The sequence below is a fragment of the Oncorhynchus masou genome, chromosome 2, assembly GCF_036934945.1.
Source record: "Oncorhynchus masou masou isolate Uvic2021 chromosome 2, UVic_Omas_1.1, whole genome shotgun sequence".
NCBI lineage: Eukaryota > Metazoa > Chordata > Actinopteri > Salmoniformes > Salmonidae > Oncorhynchus > Oncorhynchus masou.
In genome coordinates this window covers 10,544,290-10,560,341 of record NC_088213.1, presented here as the reverse complement: position 1 = coordinate 10,560,341, position 16,052 = coordinate 10,544,290, and the positions used below count along the sequence as shown (strand labels likewise).

At 45.3% G+C, this 16,052-nt stretch overlaps 1 pseudogene; it reads left to right on the top strand.

Moving 5' to 3' along the window:
- Nucleotides 1-222: 222 nt before the first annotated feature.
- LOC135553472 (glycine amidinotransferase, mitochondrial-like) lies at nucleotides 223-12,644 on the top strand (annotated as a pseudogene).
- The last annotated feature ends 3,408 nt before the right edge of the window (nucleotides 12,645-16,052 follow it).

Sequence of the window (16,052 nt, the reverse complement as noted above, 5' to 3'; positions counted from 1 at the left end):
TTTGAGATGAGACTGAAAACCATGTATGAAACGGATCGGCCAGTTGCGTTTCTTTCTTCCATTTGTGTGGGAGATTGGGTGTGCGGCTGATAAGAATGTGCTGGCGTAAGGTGTAGAATTTCAGGAACATTTTCTCAGGTCACGTTGACTGCCCCCACAACTTGTCCCAATGCCTCGAGGCGCCCTGCAGCGGATATAAAGAGGCATCAGAACGAAGGGTCTTCCATTCATTCTCAGAACTCCTGACATTCAGGTGGATCTTGTCCTGCCGCGAAGCCGCTCGCCGCTAGAATATCCCAAATAGCCGTCACCATTATCAGGTCGGACAATGCTGCGAGTCAGGTGTCTCAGAGGAGGTAGCAGGGGGGCCGAGGCCGCCCATCTGATCGGATCTATGGTTGGTATTTAGTTCCTGTTTTTTTGTTTATTCAGAAATGTACAAAATCATAAAATGTGGAGAGTCTCAAGGAAAGCGCAGCTGCGGCATAAACAGCTGTTGGCTGTCACTCAGAAAAGTGAACACATTTCATTTAAGTTTTTACAATTATAATATTATTTTTTATTAATTGAGTTTTGTTCTGATTACTTTGAACATTATTCTTTTAAATAAAATGAATAGGCTATTTTTTACACCTTTTCACAGCAAAATACTCAATTAAATATCGGCCTACCAATCAAAAAAGCATGTCATTTTCTTTCATTAGATTTTGTCCGGACATAGGCGAGTTTTGTTTCAAATAAAACGAATATAGCAGCATTTCCTGCGTTACTCAAAAAGGGAATTTCGCATGCTGTTCTCTGGAATTGTGAATTAAGTCAATTTCTTGTGCACGAAGTAGAAGGAAAAAAATTGCTACAGAAATGAAAACATGAACCCATGTATTTATTGGAAGAGAACGTTTCTACTTTATTTGGAAATGTGTAAGAGAGAGACCTGTGTCCGGCAGCAAATTTTGCGCGTGAATGACAGTGGACAGCTGTTGCGGGCCCCTCCCTGAACCCACTGACACGGAGAGCTGCGCATGCCCTCGCTGGCCCCTTGAAATCATACCTCCAACCGAGATAAGTGCGTTTATCAAGCGCACCTTGACTCAAAACCAATAGTCCATATCTAACACAGCTCCGTTGAAGCCCGAATACCTTATATTGACCAATGGTTTTCCGTTTGGCCTTGTAATGCATCGGTCTTTTTATAATGTCGAATGTGTATGATAAGGCTTACTGCAAAGATTAAGCTAATAGGTTAGTCTTGGTCGACTTATCTTTAAACCACAGTTATCATGGTCAGGACTTGAAGAATCACCTCAGTTCAACTACTGATTGGAAAAATATATAAAAACAAATCCACATTTGTTGGAAGGTTAACATCTTAATCGATTTGATTATAATATAATGTTATATGGTAACCCTATGAATGGCCCTGTAATCATGTGTGTTGCGTTGCCCCGTAGCCAACAGTGTGACCCAGAGGCATACCGCAGTTTCGCGCCCACGCAAGGTCTGGCGAAACATAAGGAAGGATTTTTTTTTTGAGGGGGGGACAACTAACTTCCTACAATGCTACATTCTGTTATGGGGCAAAGATAAACATTTGCAGTTTTATAGCTAATATGATGCTATTGTACACATTTTGCCATGAGGCCGAGAAAAATGTTTAAGTTTTACAGCTCATTTCCTGTCATTCTAAACATTACATGTAATGTGTGACCACACCGTGACATGTGAGCAGTTGATACTGACGCAGCTGTTCATCTTCCCGCAGCTCGGCCGCGCCATGACAGGCTGGGTGCAGGGCGCGTTCCAGAGCTACTCGAGTTCGCTGCTGCCGCGCAGCCGCAACGCGCCCTGGAGGAGAACGCTGTCACTGAGCCTGAGCGACAGGAGTGTCCTGTCTGCGCCTACAACGAATGGGACCCCCTCGAGGTGATCGTAGGCCGCGCAGAGAACGCGCGCGTCCCTCCTTTCACAGTAGAGGTCAAGGTGAGGTCATCAAATCAGAAATCACAATTATGTAGAACAAATCTACACTATGTTTAAACTAATATGCAATGAACCATAAATATATTATTATTGCATTGAGCCTATTGCAAATAGCAACAACTTCCTTGCCAAATACATTAAAATATTTAATGGGACTCTGCTCAAATAAAATATAAATCATTCAAATAAATGAATGAATGAAGAACCCATATTGATGTATTCAACTTGTTTCCAACAGGCTAACACATATGAGAAGCATTGGCCCTTCTACCAGAAGTATGGGGGCCAAAGCTTTCCTGAGGACCACTTGAAGAAAGCCGTTGCTGAGATTGAAGAAATGTGCAATATTCTCCGCATGGAGGGAGTTACAGTTCAGAGACCTGAACCCATGGACTGGTCCTATGAGTACAGCACTCCAGACTTCACCTCTACTGGTAGGCAGAGGGCAGCGCTACGGGATTGGTTGGTTCATTGATTGGTTGGTTGGTTGGTTCGGTTGGTTGAATTAATGATTGTTTGATAGAAAATTCACCACTGAGCATTGAGTAAAAAAACAACAACCTGTGTCTCTAGCATGTCTCCTCTCCTCTCCTCCACCCAGGCATGTATGCTGCCATGCCCAGAGACATCCTCATGGTGGTGGGGAATGAGATTGTCGAGGCTCCCATGGCCTGGAGGTCCCTTCTTTGAGTACCGGGCCTACAGACCCCTCATCAAGGAGTACTTCAGAAAGGGTGCCAAGTGGACCACCCCCCAAAACCCACCATGTCTGATGAGCTGTACGATCAGGTAGGTGCTAGATGACCCCGAGAGGTGCTCTACTCACTTCAGAGTCTCTGTTCCTGCAGGGATCACATACTATACATGCATTCACTGTTATGTAAAAGCGCTTTGAATAAGGCGTCTACTATACGTGGCATAGATTACTCTGTTCTTTGGCCGTATCTCATATAGCTATAAGTGACATATTACCAATGAGATTAGGCCCAAACACATGGTGTTTATATTACCAATGAGATTAGGCCCAAACACATGGTGTTTATATTACCAATGAGATCAGGCCCAAACACATGGTGTTTATATTACCAATGAATTAAACACATGGTGTTTGTATTACCCCCAAACACATGGTGTTTACATTACCCATGAGATTAGGCCCAAACACATGGTGTTTATACCAATGAGATCAGGCCCAAACCATGGTGTTTATATTACCAATGAGATTAGGCCCAAACACATGGTGTTTGTATTACCCATGAGATTAGGCCCAAACACATGGTGCTTATATTACCCTTAGATTAGGCCCAAACACATGGTGTTTATATTACAAATGAGATTAGGCCCAAACACATGGTGTTTGTATTACCCATGAGATTAGGCCCAAACACATGGTGTTTATATTACAAATGAGATTAGGCCCAAACACATGGTGTTTATATTACCAATGAGATTAGGCCCAAATTTACATGGTGTTTGTATTACCCATGAATTGACTCAACACATGGTGTTTGTATTACCCATGATTAGGCCCAAACACATGGTGTTTGTGAGATTAGGCCCAAACACATGGTGTTTATATTACCAATGAGATTAGGCCCAAACACATGGTGTTTTATATTACCAATGAGATTAGGCCCAAACACATGGTGTTTATATTACCAATGATTAGGCCCAAACACATGTTGTTTACTCACGAGATTGGCCCAATTTGTTTTTGCCCAAACACATATGTTTATTTTACCAATGAGATTAGGCCCAAACACATGGTGCTTGTACCTCTCCTTAAAGATCAGGCCCAAATTTTAATGGCTGTGTTTATTACTCACCTGAGATTTGGCCCAAATTTGCGACTCATTTTTGTATTAAATGAGCTTAGGCCCAAGAACCCCCTCCCAGGGTGTGTATTTTACTCATGTGGCAAGGGGCCATTTAATGATACACAGTTCATACCTGTCAGTTTCTCTGACCTCTCCTTAAACTGAGACTCATAACTTAATGGCTGTAGATAATCAACCCCTCCCGCTCCAACCTGTCCGTTTTCTCTGACCTCTCCTTAAACTGAGACTCATAACTTAATGGCTGTAGATAATCAACCCCCTCCCGCTCCAACCTGTCCTTTCTCTGATCTCTCCTTAACCTGAGACTCATAACTTAATGGCTGTAGATAATCAACCCCTCCACGCTGACCGTTTCTCAGCTCTCCTTAACCTGAGACTCATAACTTAATGGCTGTAGATAATCAGCCCCTCCCTCTCCAACCTGTCCGTTTCTCTGACCTCTCCTTAAACTGAGACTCATAACTTAATGGCTGTAGATAATCAACCCCCTCCCGCTCCAACCTGTCCGTTTCTCTGACCTCTCCTTAAACTGAGACTCATAACTTAAATGGCTGTAGATAATCAACCCCTCCCGCTCCAACCTGTCCGTTTCTCTGACCTCTCCTTAAACTGAGACTCATAACTTAATGGCTGTAGATAATCAACCCCCTCCCGCTCCAACCTGTCACGTTTCTCTGACCTCTCTGTAAACTGAGACTCATAACCATTAATGGCTGTAGATAATCAACCCCTCCCGCTCCAACCTGTCCGTTTCTCTGACCTCTCCTTAACCTGAGACTCATAACTTATTAATGGCTGTAGATAATCAACCCCTCCCGCTCCAACCTGTCCGTTTCTCTGACCTCTCCTTAAACTGAGACTCATAACTTATTAATGGCTGTAGATAATCAGCCCCTCCCAACTCCCAACCTGTCCGTTTCTCTGATCTCTCCTTAAACTGAGACTCATAACTTATTATGGCTGTAGATAATCAACCCCCTCCCCGCTCCAACCTGTCCGTTTCTCTGATCTCTCCTTAACCTGAGACTCATAACTTATTAATGGCTGTAGATAATCAACCCCCTCCGCTCCAACCTGTCCGTTTCTCTGATCTCTCCTTAAACTGAGACTCATAACTTATTAATGGCTGTAGATAATCAACCCCCTCTCCGCTCCAACCTGTCCGTTTCTCTGATCTCTCCTTAAACTGAGACTCATAACTTAATGGCTGTAGATAATCAGCCTCCCGCTCCAACCTGTCCGTTTCTCTGATCTCTCCTTAAACTGAGACTCAGCGACTTAATGGCTGTGACAATCAACCCCTCCCGCTCCAACCCTGTCCGTTTCTCTGATCTCTCCTTAAATAGACTATTTCATTGCCATGAGCTGTGATAATCATATGAGTGTGATGCAAAGACCTGCACTCTCCTTAACCTGAGTATCTGCAATGGCACACATCACTCTGCTGCAGGGTGATGGCTGCAGCCTACCAAAAACGGTGAAGTTTCCCGCCTCGTGCTTCAACTCTGTTGCGGAAATCGTTCCGATACTGATGTTTACTTTGTTTATCACTGAGTCTACGTTTAAACCAGTCAGTCTCTGACCTCTGTCTGACCCCCCCTCCCCCTCCAGGACTAACCTGTCTCTCTCTCTCTGCACTGTCTGTCTCTCTAATCTGTCTCTCTCTCTGTCCCCCCTCCAGGACTAACCTGTCTGTCTCTCTCTGCCCTGTCTGTCTCTCTAATCTGTCTCTTGCTCTGTCCCCACTCTAGGACTAACCTGTCTTTCTCTCTCTGCCCTGTCTGTCTCTCTAATCTGTCTCTCTCTGTCCCCCTCCAGGACTAACCTGTCTGTCTCTCTCTGCCCTGTCTGTCTCTCCTAATCTGTCTCTCTCTTTGCCCCCTCCAGGACTAACCTGTCTGCCTCTCTAATCTGTCTCTCTCTCCTGACCCCCTCCAGGTCTAACTTGTCTCTCTCTCTGCCCTGTCTGTCTCTCTAATCTGTCTCTGTTTCTGCCCCCCCTCCAGGACTAACCTGTCTGCCTCTCTAATCTGTCTCTCTCTCTGACCCCCTCCAGGACTAACTTGTCTCTCTCTCTGCCCTGCCTGTCTCTCTAATCTGTCTCTTGCTCTGTCCCCACTCTAGGACCAACCTGTCTCTCTCTCTGCCCTGTTTGTCTCTCTAACCTGTCTCTCTCTCTGCCCCCTCCAGGACTAACCTGTCTGTCTCTCATCTGTCTCTCTCTCTCTGCCCCCTCCAGGACTAACCTGCCTGTCTCTCATCTGTCTCTCTCTCTGCCCCCCAGGACTAACCTGTCTCTCTCTCTGCCCCCCCAGGACTAACCTGCCTGTCTCTCTAACCTGTCTCTCTCTCTGCCCTGTTTGTCTCTCTAACCTGTCTCTCTCTCTGCCCCCTCCAGGACTAACCTGTCTGCCTCTCTAATCTGTTCTCTCTCTGACCCCCTCCAGGACTAACTTGTCTCTCTCTCTCTGCCCTGCCTGTCTCTCTAATCTGTCTCTTGCTCTGTCCCCACTCTCTAGGACTAACCTGTCTCTCTCTGCCCTGTTTGTCTCTCTAACCTGTCTCTCTCTGCCCCCTCCAGGACTAACCTGTCTGTCTCTCATCTGTCTCTCTCTCTGCCCCCTCCAGGACTAACCTGCCTGTCTCTCATCTGTCTCTCTCTCTCTGCCCCCCAGGACTAACCTGTCTCTCTCTCTGCCCCCCCCAGGACTAACCTGCCTGTCTCTCTAACCTGTCTCTCTCTGCCCTGTTTGTCTCTCTAACCTGTCTCTCTCTGCCCCCTCCAGGACTAACCTGTCTGTCTCTCATCTGTCTCTCTCTCTGCCCCCCCCAGGACTAACCTGTCTCTCTCTCCCCCCCAGGACTAACCTGCCTGTCTCTCTAACCTGTCTCTCTCTGCCCTGTCTGTCTCTCTAACCTGTCTCTCTAATCTGTCTCTCTCTCCCCCCCAGGACTAACCTGTCTCTCTCTGCCCTGTCTGTCTCTCTAATCTGTCTCTTGCTCTGTCCCCACTCTAGGACTAACCTGTCTCTCTCTCTCTCTGCACTGTCTGTCTCTCTAATCTGTCTCTCTCTTTGCCCTGTCTCCAGGACTAACCTGTCTGCCTCTCTAATCTGTCTCTCTCTCTGACCCCCTCCAGGACTAACTTGTCTCTCTCTCTGCCCTGTTTGTCTCTCTAACCTGTCTCTCTCTCTGCCCCCTCCAGGACTAACCTGTCTGTCTCTCATCTGTCTCTCTCTCTGCCCCCTAAGGACTAACCTGTCTGCTCTCATCTGTCTCTCTCTGCCCTGTCTGTCTCTCTAATCTGTCTCTCTCTCTGCCCCCTCCAGGACTAACCTGCCTGTCTCTCTAATCTGTCTCTCTCTCTGCCCCCCCCAGGACTAACCTGTCTCTCTCTGCCCTGTCTGTCTCTCTAACCTGTCTCTCTGATCTGTCTCTCTAATCTGTCTCTCTCTCTGCTCCCCAGGACTAACCTGTCTCTCTCTCTACCCTGTCTGTCTCTCTTATCCTGTCTCTCTAACCTGTCTCTCTCTCTGCCCCCAGGACTAACCTGTCTCTCTGCCCTGTCTGTCTCTCTAACCTGTCTCTCTAATCTGTCTCTCTCTGCTCCCCCCAGGACTAACCTGTCTCTCTCTCTACCCTGTCTGTCTCTCTAACCTGTCTCTCTAACCTGTCTCTCTCTCTGCCCCCCCCAGGACTAACCTGTCTCTCTCTGCCCTGTCTGTCTCTCTAACCTGTCTCTCTAACCTGTCTCTCTCTCTGCCCCCTCCAGGACTAACCTGTCTGTCTCTCATCTGTCTCTCTCTCTCTGCCCCCCCCAGGACTAACCTGTCTCTCTCTCTGCCCTGTCTGTCTCTCTAATCTGTTTCTCTCTCTGCCCCCCCCCAGGACTAACCTGTCTGTCTCTCTAATCTGTCTCTCTAATCTGTCTCTCTCTCTGCCACCTCCAGGACTAACCTGTCTGTCTCTCTGCCCTGTCTGTCTCTCTGCCCCTCCAAGACTAACCTGTCTGTCTCTCTAATCTGTCTCTCTCTCTGCCCCCTCCAGGACTAACCTGTCTGTCTCTCTAATCTGTCTCTCTAATCTGTCTCTCTCTCTGCCCCCTCATGGACTAACCTGTCCGTCTCTAATCTCTCTCTCTCTGCCCTGTCTGTCTCTCTAATCTATCTCTCTAATCTGTCTCTCTCTCTGCCCCCCTCCAGGACTAACCTGTCTGTCTCTCTAATCTGTCTCTCTCTCTGCCCCCCTCCAGCACTAACCTGTCTGTCTCTCTAATCTGTCTCTCTAATCTGTCTCTCTCTCTGCCCTCCTCCAGGACTACCCTATCCGCACGGTGGAGGACAGACACAAGCTGGCTGCCCAGGGAAAGTTTGTCACCACCGAACACGAGCCGTGCTTCGGCCGCCGCTGACTTCATCAGAGCTGGCAGGGATCTGTTCGTCAGAGGAGTCAGGTATGGACGCCCAATGCCACATGTCTTTTATAGAGTCACACTGTGTTCACTCCTTAATCTAAAAAAAGTATGTGGGCAGCCCTTCAAATTAGTGGATTTCAGCCACACCCGTTGCTGACAGGTGTATAAAATCGAGCACACAGACGTGCAATCTCCATAGACAAACATTGGCAGTAGAATGGGCCTTACTGAAGAGGTCAGTGATTTTCAACGTGGGCACCGTCATTCATAGGATGACACCCTTCCAACAAGTCCGTTCGTAAAATTTCTGCCCCGCTAGAGCTGCCCCGAACAACTGTGAGTGCTGTTATTGTGAAGTGGAAACATCTAGGAGCAACAACGGCTCAGCCGCTAAGTGGTAGGCCATACAAGCTCACAGAACGTGACTACCAACTGCTGAAGTGCGTAGTGTTTAAAAAATCATCTGTCCTCAGTTGCAACACTCACTACTAAGTTTCAAACTGCCTCTGGAAGCAACGTCAGCACAAGAACTGTTCGTCAGGAGCTTCATGAAATGGGTTTCCATGGCCGAGCAGCTGCACACAAACCTAAGATCACCATGTGCAATGCCGAGCGTCAGGCTGGAGGGTGTAAAGCTCGCCGCCATTGGACCCTGGAGCAGGAAACGGTTTCTCTGGAGTGATGGCTCACGCTTCACCATCTGGCAGTCCGACGGACCAATCTGGATTTGGCGGATGCCAGAGAACACTACCTGTCCGAATTCATAGTGCCAACTGTAAAGTTTGGTGGAGGAATAATTGTATGGGGCTGTTTTTCATAGTTCGACTCCCTTAGTTCCAGTGAAGGGAAATCTTAACACTACAGCATACAGTGACTTTCTAAATGATTCTGTGCTTCCAACTTTGTGGCAACAGTTTGGGGAAGGCCCTTTCCTGTTTCAGCATGACAATATCCCCGTGCACAAAGCGAGGCCCATACAGAAATGGTTTGTTGAGATCGGTGTGGAAGAACTTGACTGGCCTGCACAGAGCCCCTGACCTCAACCCCATTGAACACCTTTGGGATTTGAACACTGACTGCGAGCCAGGCCTAATCGCCCAACATCAGTGCCCGACCTCACTAATGCTCTTCTGGCTGAATGAAAGCAAGTCCCCTGCAGCAATGTTCAACAACAAGTGGGAAGCCTTCCCAGAAGAGTGGAGGCTGTTACAGCAGCAATGTTCCAACATCTAGTGGAAATAGCAGCAATGTTCCAACATCTAGTGGAAAGCCTTCCCAGAAGAGTGGAGGCTGTTATAGCAGCAAAGGAGGGACCAACTCCATTTTAATGCCCATGAATTTGGAATGAGATGTTGGACGACCAGGTGTCGTTGATTTGGCCTTAATAGCGTAGCTACAGTTCACCTAATAAAGAGACAAAATAGTAATAGGGATGCAGAACTTGCCCCAACAGAAGCCCTACACTGCCTGGCTGCAATTACATCCCCAGTCTGGAGCAAAGAAGCCGACAGAACAGACAACTGGTGTACAGACGGATCCCTGGGTCACGGAACACATTGAGTCCCTTTGAGGCTTTTTTATAGTTTGTCAATGACTGAGTTCAGAGCCACTAATTAACACAATTACATAGAGGCCTAGAGGCCTACGTACAGACCAGCTCTGTAGGACCAGTGAAGGTAATGAATTGGATGCTCTGTAGGACCACGGTGTTAACTAGTGAAGGTAATGAATTGGGTGCTCTGTAGGACCACAGTGTTAACTAGTGAAGGTAATGAATTGGGTGCTCTGTAGGACCACAGTGTTAACTAGTGAAGGTAATGAATTGGGTGCTCTGTAGGACTGTTAACTAGTGAAGGTAATGAATTGGGTGCTCTGTAGGACCATGGTGTTAACTAGTGAAGGTAATGAATTGGGTAATGCAACACTTTCTTTCATGTCTCAGGAAGTGTTTACCTGGTGGTATTCACCAGCAAATGATATGATATCAATAGCTGCTTTCTGTAACTTGCTGTTGAAGAATTCAACACAATTGGTAAATACCTGGTACCAAATGGTGTATAATTATTAGTGCTAGATATCACTAAGCAGTTATTAGGTGTCATTTAAACACGTCATTCCTAAATGGATAATATGTAAATAATGGAGAACTGTTACATAAAAAAGTGTAAACAATTTATTGTCGATTGATTCCAGTCATTACTTCAATATTTCCAGGTTACAAACTACATGGGGATTGAGTGGATGCGTCGCCATCTCGCCCCGGAATACAAGGTCCACATCATCTCATTCAAGGACCCCAACCCCATGCACATTGACGCCACCTTCAACATCATCGGGCCGGGACTGGTGCTGTCCAACCCTGATCGTCCCTGTCGTCAGGTCAGTCAGATGGAGGGAGAGAGAAAGAGAGAGGCGGGGGGGGGGGCAGAGAGAGGGATGGAGTGAAGAGAGAATGAGAGGAGAGAGAGACGGTAGAGAGAGAAAGAGAGAGAGAGGGGGGGTGGGGGTGCAGAGAGAGGGATGGAGTGAAGAGAGAATGAGAGGAGAGAGAAAGAGAGAGAGGGGTGGGGGGTGCAGAGAGAGGGATGGAGTGAAGAGAGAATGAGAGGAGAGAGAAAGAGAGAGAGGGGTGGGGGTGCAGAGAGAGATGGAGTGAAGAGAGAATGAGAGGAGAGAGAAAGAGGGGGGGTGGGGGGTGCAGAGAGAGGGATGGAGGAAGAGAGAATGAGAGGAGAGAGAGACGGAGAGAGAGAGAGAGAGAGACGGGAGAGAGAGGGGGTGGAGAGGGGGTGGAGAGAGAGGGGGTAGAGAGAGAGAGAGAGAGAGAGAGAGAGAGAGAAAGAGAAAGAGAGAGGGGAGAGAGAAACAAGAGATTACCCTCCTGACCAGTTTGCCCTTTCCCCCTGTATACACATTCCTGCAGTGTCCTCTAGTGGAGCGGTGCTGTAACTGATAAAACGCGACATGGGAACAGACCTCTCTGTCTGACCAACAGCATCTCTGATTTCTCTCCTTCAGGTGGAGATGTTTGAGAAGGCCGGCTGGACCGTGGTGAAGCCTCCAACCCTCTGATTCCAGATGGTATGTTGTTGTTGTTGTTGTTTTGTTGTTGAATTCAATCAACAAAAGACAACACCATTTCTAGCACTTCCTTATTTGTTGATAGAAAACTCATACTCAGCACTGTCGGTGTGGTCTTTTTCATAGTGTGACGATATCCATGAGTGTCTGGTTAGTAAATGTACCTGTTCTCCCATCAGACCACCCTCTGTGGATGTCCTCTAAGTGGCTGTCCATGAATGTCTTGATGCTGGACCCCAAACGGGTCATGTGTGATGCTAACGAGCACACCATCCACAAGATGTTTGAGAACCTTGGTGAGTAGAAGATGACCTTCGTGTATGACCTATGACCTATTCATTATAATCCCTATTTTATTCGACCATTTAGTTCTTGACCTTTTATCTTTATTTAGCGATTGATAGTTTTTATTTGTTTGTCTAAGTTAGTTCAGATAAAGTTCCAAGACAGACCTTTTGACAACTGCCATTCCTCTGGTCTTTCTGACTCCCTCCCTCCCTCCCTCCCTCTCTCCCTCTCTCCCTCCCTCTCTCTCTCTCTCTCTCTCTCTCTCTCTCCCTCCCCTCCCTCTCCCCTCCCTCCCTCCCTCTCTCTCTCTCTCTCTCTCTCCCTCCCTCTCTCTCTCTCTCTCTCTCTCTCTCTCTCTCTCCTCCCTCCCTCCCTCCCTCCCTCTCCTCTCTCTCTCTCTCTCTCTCTCTCTCTCTCCTCCCTCCCTCCCCCCTCTCTCTCTCTCTCCCTCGCCCCTCCCTCCCTCCCTCCGTTCTCCAGGTATCAAAACCATCAAAGTGAACATCCGCCACGCCAACTCCCTGGGAGGAGGCTTCCACTGCTGGACTACCGACGTGCGTCCGCGTGGGTTCCCTCGAGTCCTACTTCCACTAGCCGTGCCAGAAGCAGACAGTTTTTATTGAGCTTAAGTAAGGTTAAAGTCCCAATCAACAATCTGCAGTTGATTTCTCAATTTCAAAAAATGAAAACCACGTGTTGATTTAAAGTAAACAGTTATGTGCAGTTACAGTGCCTTTTGCAAAAACGCTTGGTTATGAGTTCATTTTAACGCTCAACAACAACAAAAGTTTGTTTTTTTAAACTTGATTTAAAAAAGATAAGTAAGTCAATATTCTCAATACATACTGTATTTCTGGCGAGGCTATTGTGAAGCAACGTCGTACCATCTGAACGACTCTGAGTCACATCAAAAAAACGAGTCGTTTGTAAAGAGGACAGGGTGGTTACTTTATGGGTATGATAACGATGACATCACACTTGGTTCTGTGTCTGAAATGGCACCCTATTCCTATGTAGTGCACTTCTTTTGACCAGAGCCCTGAGTGGATGTTCGTTATACTACTTCCTTTTGAGAACTCAGAAAAAAAAAAAGACATTTATACATTTATATCGATTATCAATTGATGCTGCCATATGATTTATTTTTTTATACGATTTGTTTTCTATCTAAAAGAACGTGTCAAACCTGTTTTATAGTACATCATTATTATTAAACAATGTGGGATTTCTTAACTCAGGTATTTTTATTTTGTAAAAAAAATGAGAAAAGAATGAATCAATTGAGACAAATGTATACTATATTATACTATATATATATATATATGTATTTTATTTGGGCTCATACATTTTTCATTGTTTCCCAGAAATTAGCCTTTTATATATTTTCTTAAAAGGAGAATGAGGTCCATATCAGATATTGTGATACCTTGCAGACCTGGGTCAAATATCAAATACTTTCAAATACTTTCAAATACTGCACTTAATTTAGTTTGGACCAGTAGAACATAGAACAACCAATGTAGAACAACCAATGTAATATGGTCCCAGAAGTACAAACTCAAATACTTTCAAGTACATGTATTTTCTTCAAGTATTTTACATAAGTATTTTACACTATGTATTTGTCCGGTCTGATACCTTATTCCTCTGCTGTCTTCTGCAATAGCAACAGAGCCAGATCTAGTTGTTTTCATTACACTGCTAAGCTGCTTCTATGTTTGCATGGTCAAATGACCAATAGGGTTCAGGAGGTCTTGTTGTTCCCAAATGGCACCCTAATCCCTGTATAGTGCATAAAGTAGTGTATTATATATGGAATAGGGTACCATTCGGGACACACAGTGTGTTTACGTCATTACAACCTAGTTTACGTTCGTAGTAGTTTTTGTCCTTGATGCACATGTAATGTACTCTTGGAGATCAAGTGTTTTGGATCTTGAATTGATATTCGATTGTTCCAAAGCATTGAAGATGGCTCAAGGATGCAATATAAATGATTTAAAAAATAAATAAATAAACATTTTGGGAGAAATATTTCATTATTTTTACATTATATAATTATTGTTATATTTGATCTGTCTGTCTGTCTGTCTGTCTGTCTGTCTGTCTGTCTGTCTGTCAACCCAACCACGGTGACTGAGTCAATAAATGTTTATATCAAATAACTCAATGAGCTTATTCACATTGAATAAAACTATCTGTCTCAGCTGACAAAGTCCCATAGTGGTTTAAGCAACCTAGTTATAACAACCCAGTTCCTGTAATGTTATTGACTATACGTTTGTTTATTCCATGCGTAACTCTGTGTTGTTGTAACAATGTGCTGGGTTCGTTGTCTGAGTCAGGGGCAGGACACAGGTTTGAGGAAAAACACAAGTCTTTAGTCAAAATATTAATACAAAACCAGAATATCTCAACAAGGAAACATCATGTAATGAGAAAACCCTCCAACACACACAGTAACACAAAACAATCACGGACCAAACAGAAAGGTAGACGAGAGGTTAAATAAGGAACATAAGGGAATAGAAATCAGGTGTGTGTAGTCAAGACAGAACAGAAAGTTAGACGAGAGGTTAAATGAGGAACATAAGGGAAGTAATAAGGAACAGCGTAGTCAAGACAGAACAGAAAGGTAGACGAGAGGTTAAATAAGGAACATAAGGGAATAGAAATCAGGTGTGTGTAGTCAAGACAGAACAGAAAGTTAGACGAGAGGTTAAATGAGGAACATTGAATAAGAACATAAGGGAAGTAATCAGCGTAGTCAAGACAGAACAGAAAGGTAGACGAGAGGTTAAATAAGGAACATAAGGGAAGTAATCAGCGTAGTCAAGACAGAACAGAAAAGTAGACGAGAGGTTAAATGAGGAACATAAGGGAAGTAATCAGCGTAGTCAAGACAGAACAGAAAGGTAGACGAGAGGTTAAATAAGGAACATAAGGGAAGTAATCAGCGTAGTCAAGACAAAACAAAAGGAAAAAGGAAACATGGATCTGTGATGACTAGAAAGCTGGTGACACCGAACGCCCACGCCCGAACCAGGAGAGGAGCCGACCTCAGCCGCAGTCGTCACAGTTGTTGTTTGTGTCACACTGCTTTGCTTTATCTTGGCCAGGTCGCAGTTGTAAATGAGAACTTGTTCTCAACTAGCCTACCTGGTTAAATAAAGGTGAAATCAAATAAATAAAGAATGAATGAACAAACTAGGTATAAGTAAAGTAATAATCTGTTGTTCTGCCCCTGAACAAGGCAGGTAACCCACTGTTCCTAGGCCGTCATTGGAAATAAGAACTGGCCGACATTATTGCACTCAAATACCTTCACATGCATATAAATTGCACTGGTTTATTTTGTATTGTGTTATTGTGTCTTCAAAAGGGTTTCATGCGGCTCTTGGTATAACTAGACCTTGAGTGTCACTGCCAAATGTCTCTGTTGTGTTTGAAAAGCTGAAGCCAACTAGCTTTTCAATGTGTGTTCAATGTGTGTTTTCATGACACAAGCACATAGGCTGCGTTTACACAGACAGCCCCAATTCTTTTTTCCTTCATTCATTTTCACTAATTGGCTGGGATTATGGTTCGGGAAGGCCCAGCAGGAGATGAGGAGAGTGACAGGACCTATGAGGGTGACCTCCAGTTCACCTAGAGGTTACTCAGGTCGTAGAACTATGACTGAGAAGCCTTGGTTATGAAGGATATAGCATAGCTCCACACGCAGATACAGTACAAGATGATTCCTAGGCTCTAATTTGGTGCAGTCCAGACCTGCCTTGATTTCAACGTCCACGGACATTAAAAAAAATGTGTGTGTCTATTCTGGACCAAATCTGAACCAATCATAGACTTCTATTTTTGGTCTAGATTTGGTCCGGTCTGGACCGTCTTGATTTGGTCCAAACATAGACATCTATAAATTGCATATTTTCACCTTTCATTCAGAACCTAAATTGAACCTATCTTCAACATCTGGAAAATACGTATTTTAGACATCTTTTCAATTTCATTTTGCTTACTGGGTCTCTTCTAGTGTTGCAGGACAGCAATATTTTTTGTCTTGCCTAGGCAGCAGAATGACCTATCCCTGAATACCCTGAATACCTAGCCCTGAATACCCTGAATGAACTAGCCCTGAATACCTTGAATGACCCAGCCCTGAATACCCTGAATGACCTAGCTCTGAATACCCTGGACCTAGCCCTGAATACCCTGAATACCTAGCCCTGAATACCTTGAATGACCTAGCCCTGAATACCTTGAATGACCCAGCCCTGAATACCCTGAATGACTAGCTCTGAATACCCTGAATGACCTAGCCCCTGAATACCCTGAATGACCCAGCTCTGAATACCCTGCATGACCCATCTCTGAATACCTTGAATGACCCAGCCCTGAATGAATACCCTGAATGACCCAGCCCTGAATACCCTGAATGACCCAGCTCTGAA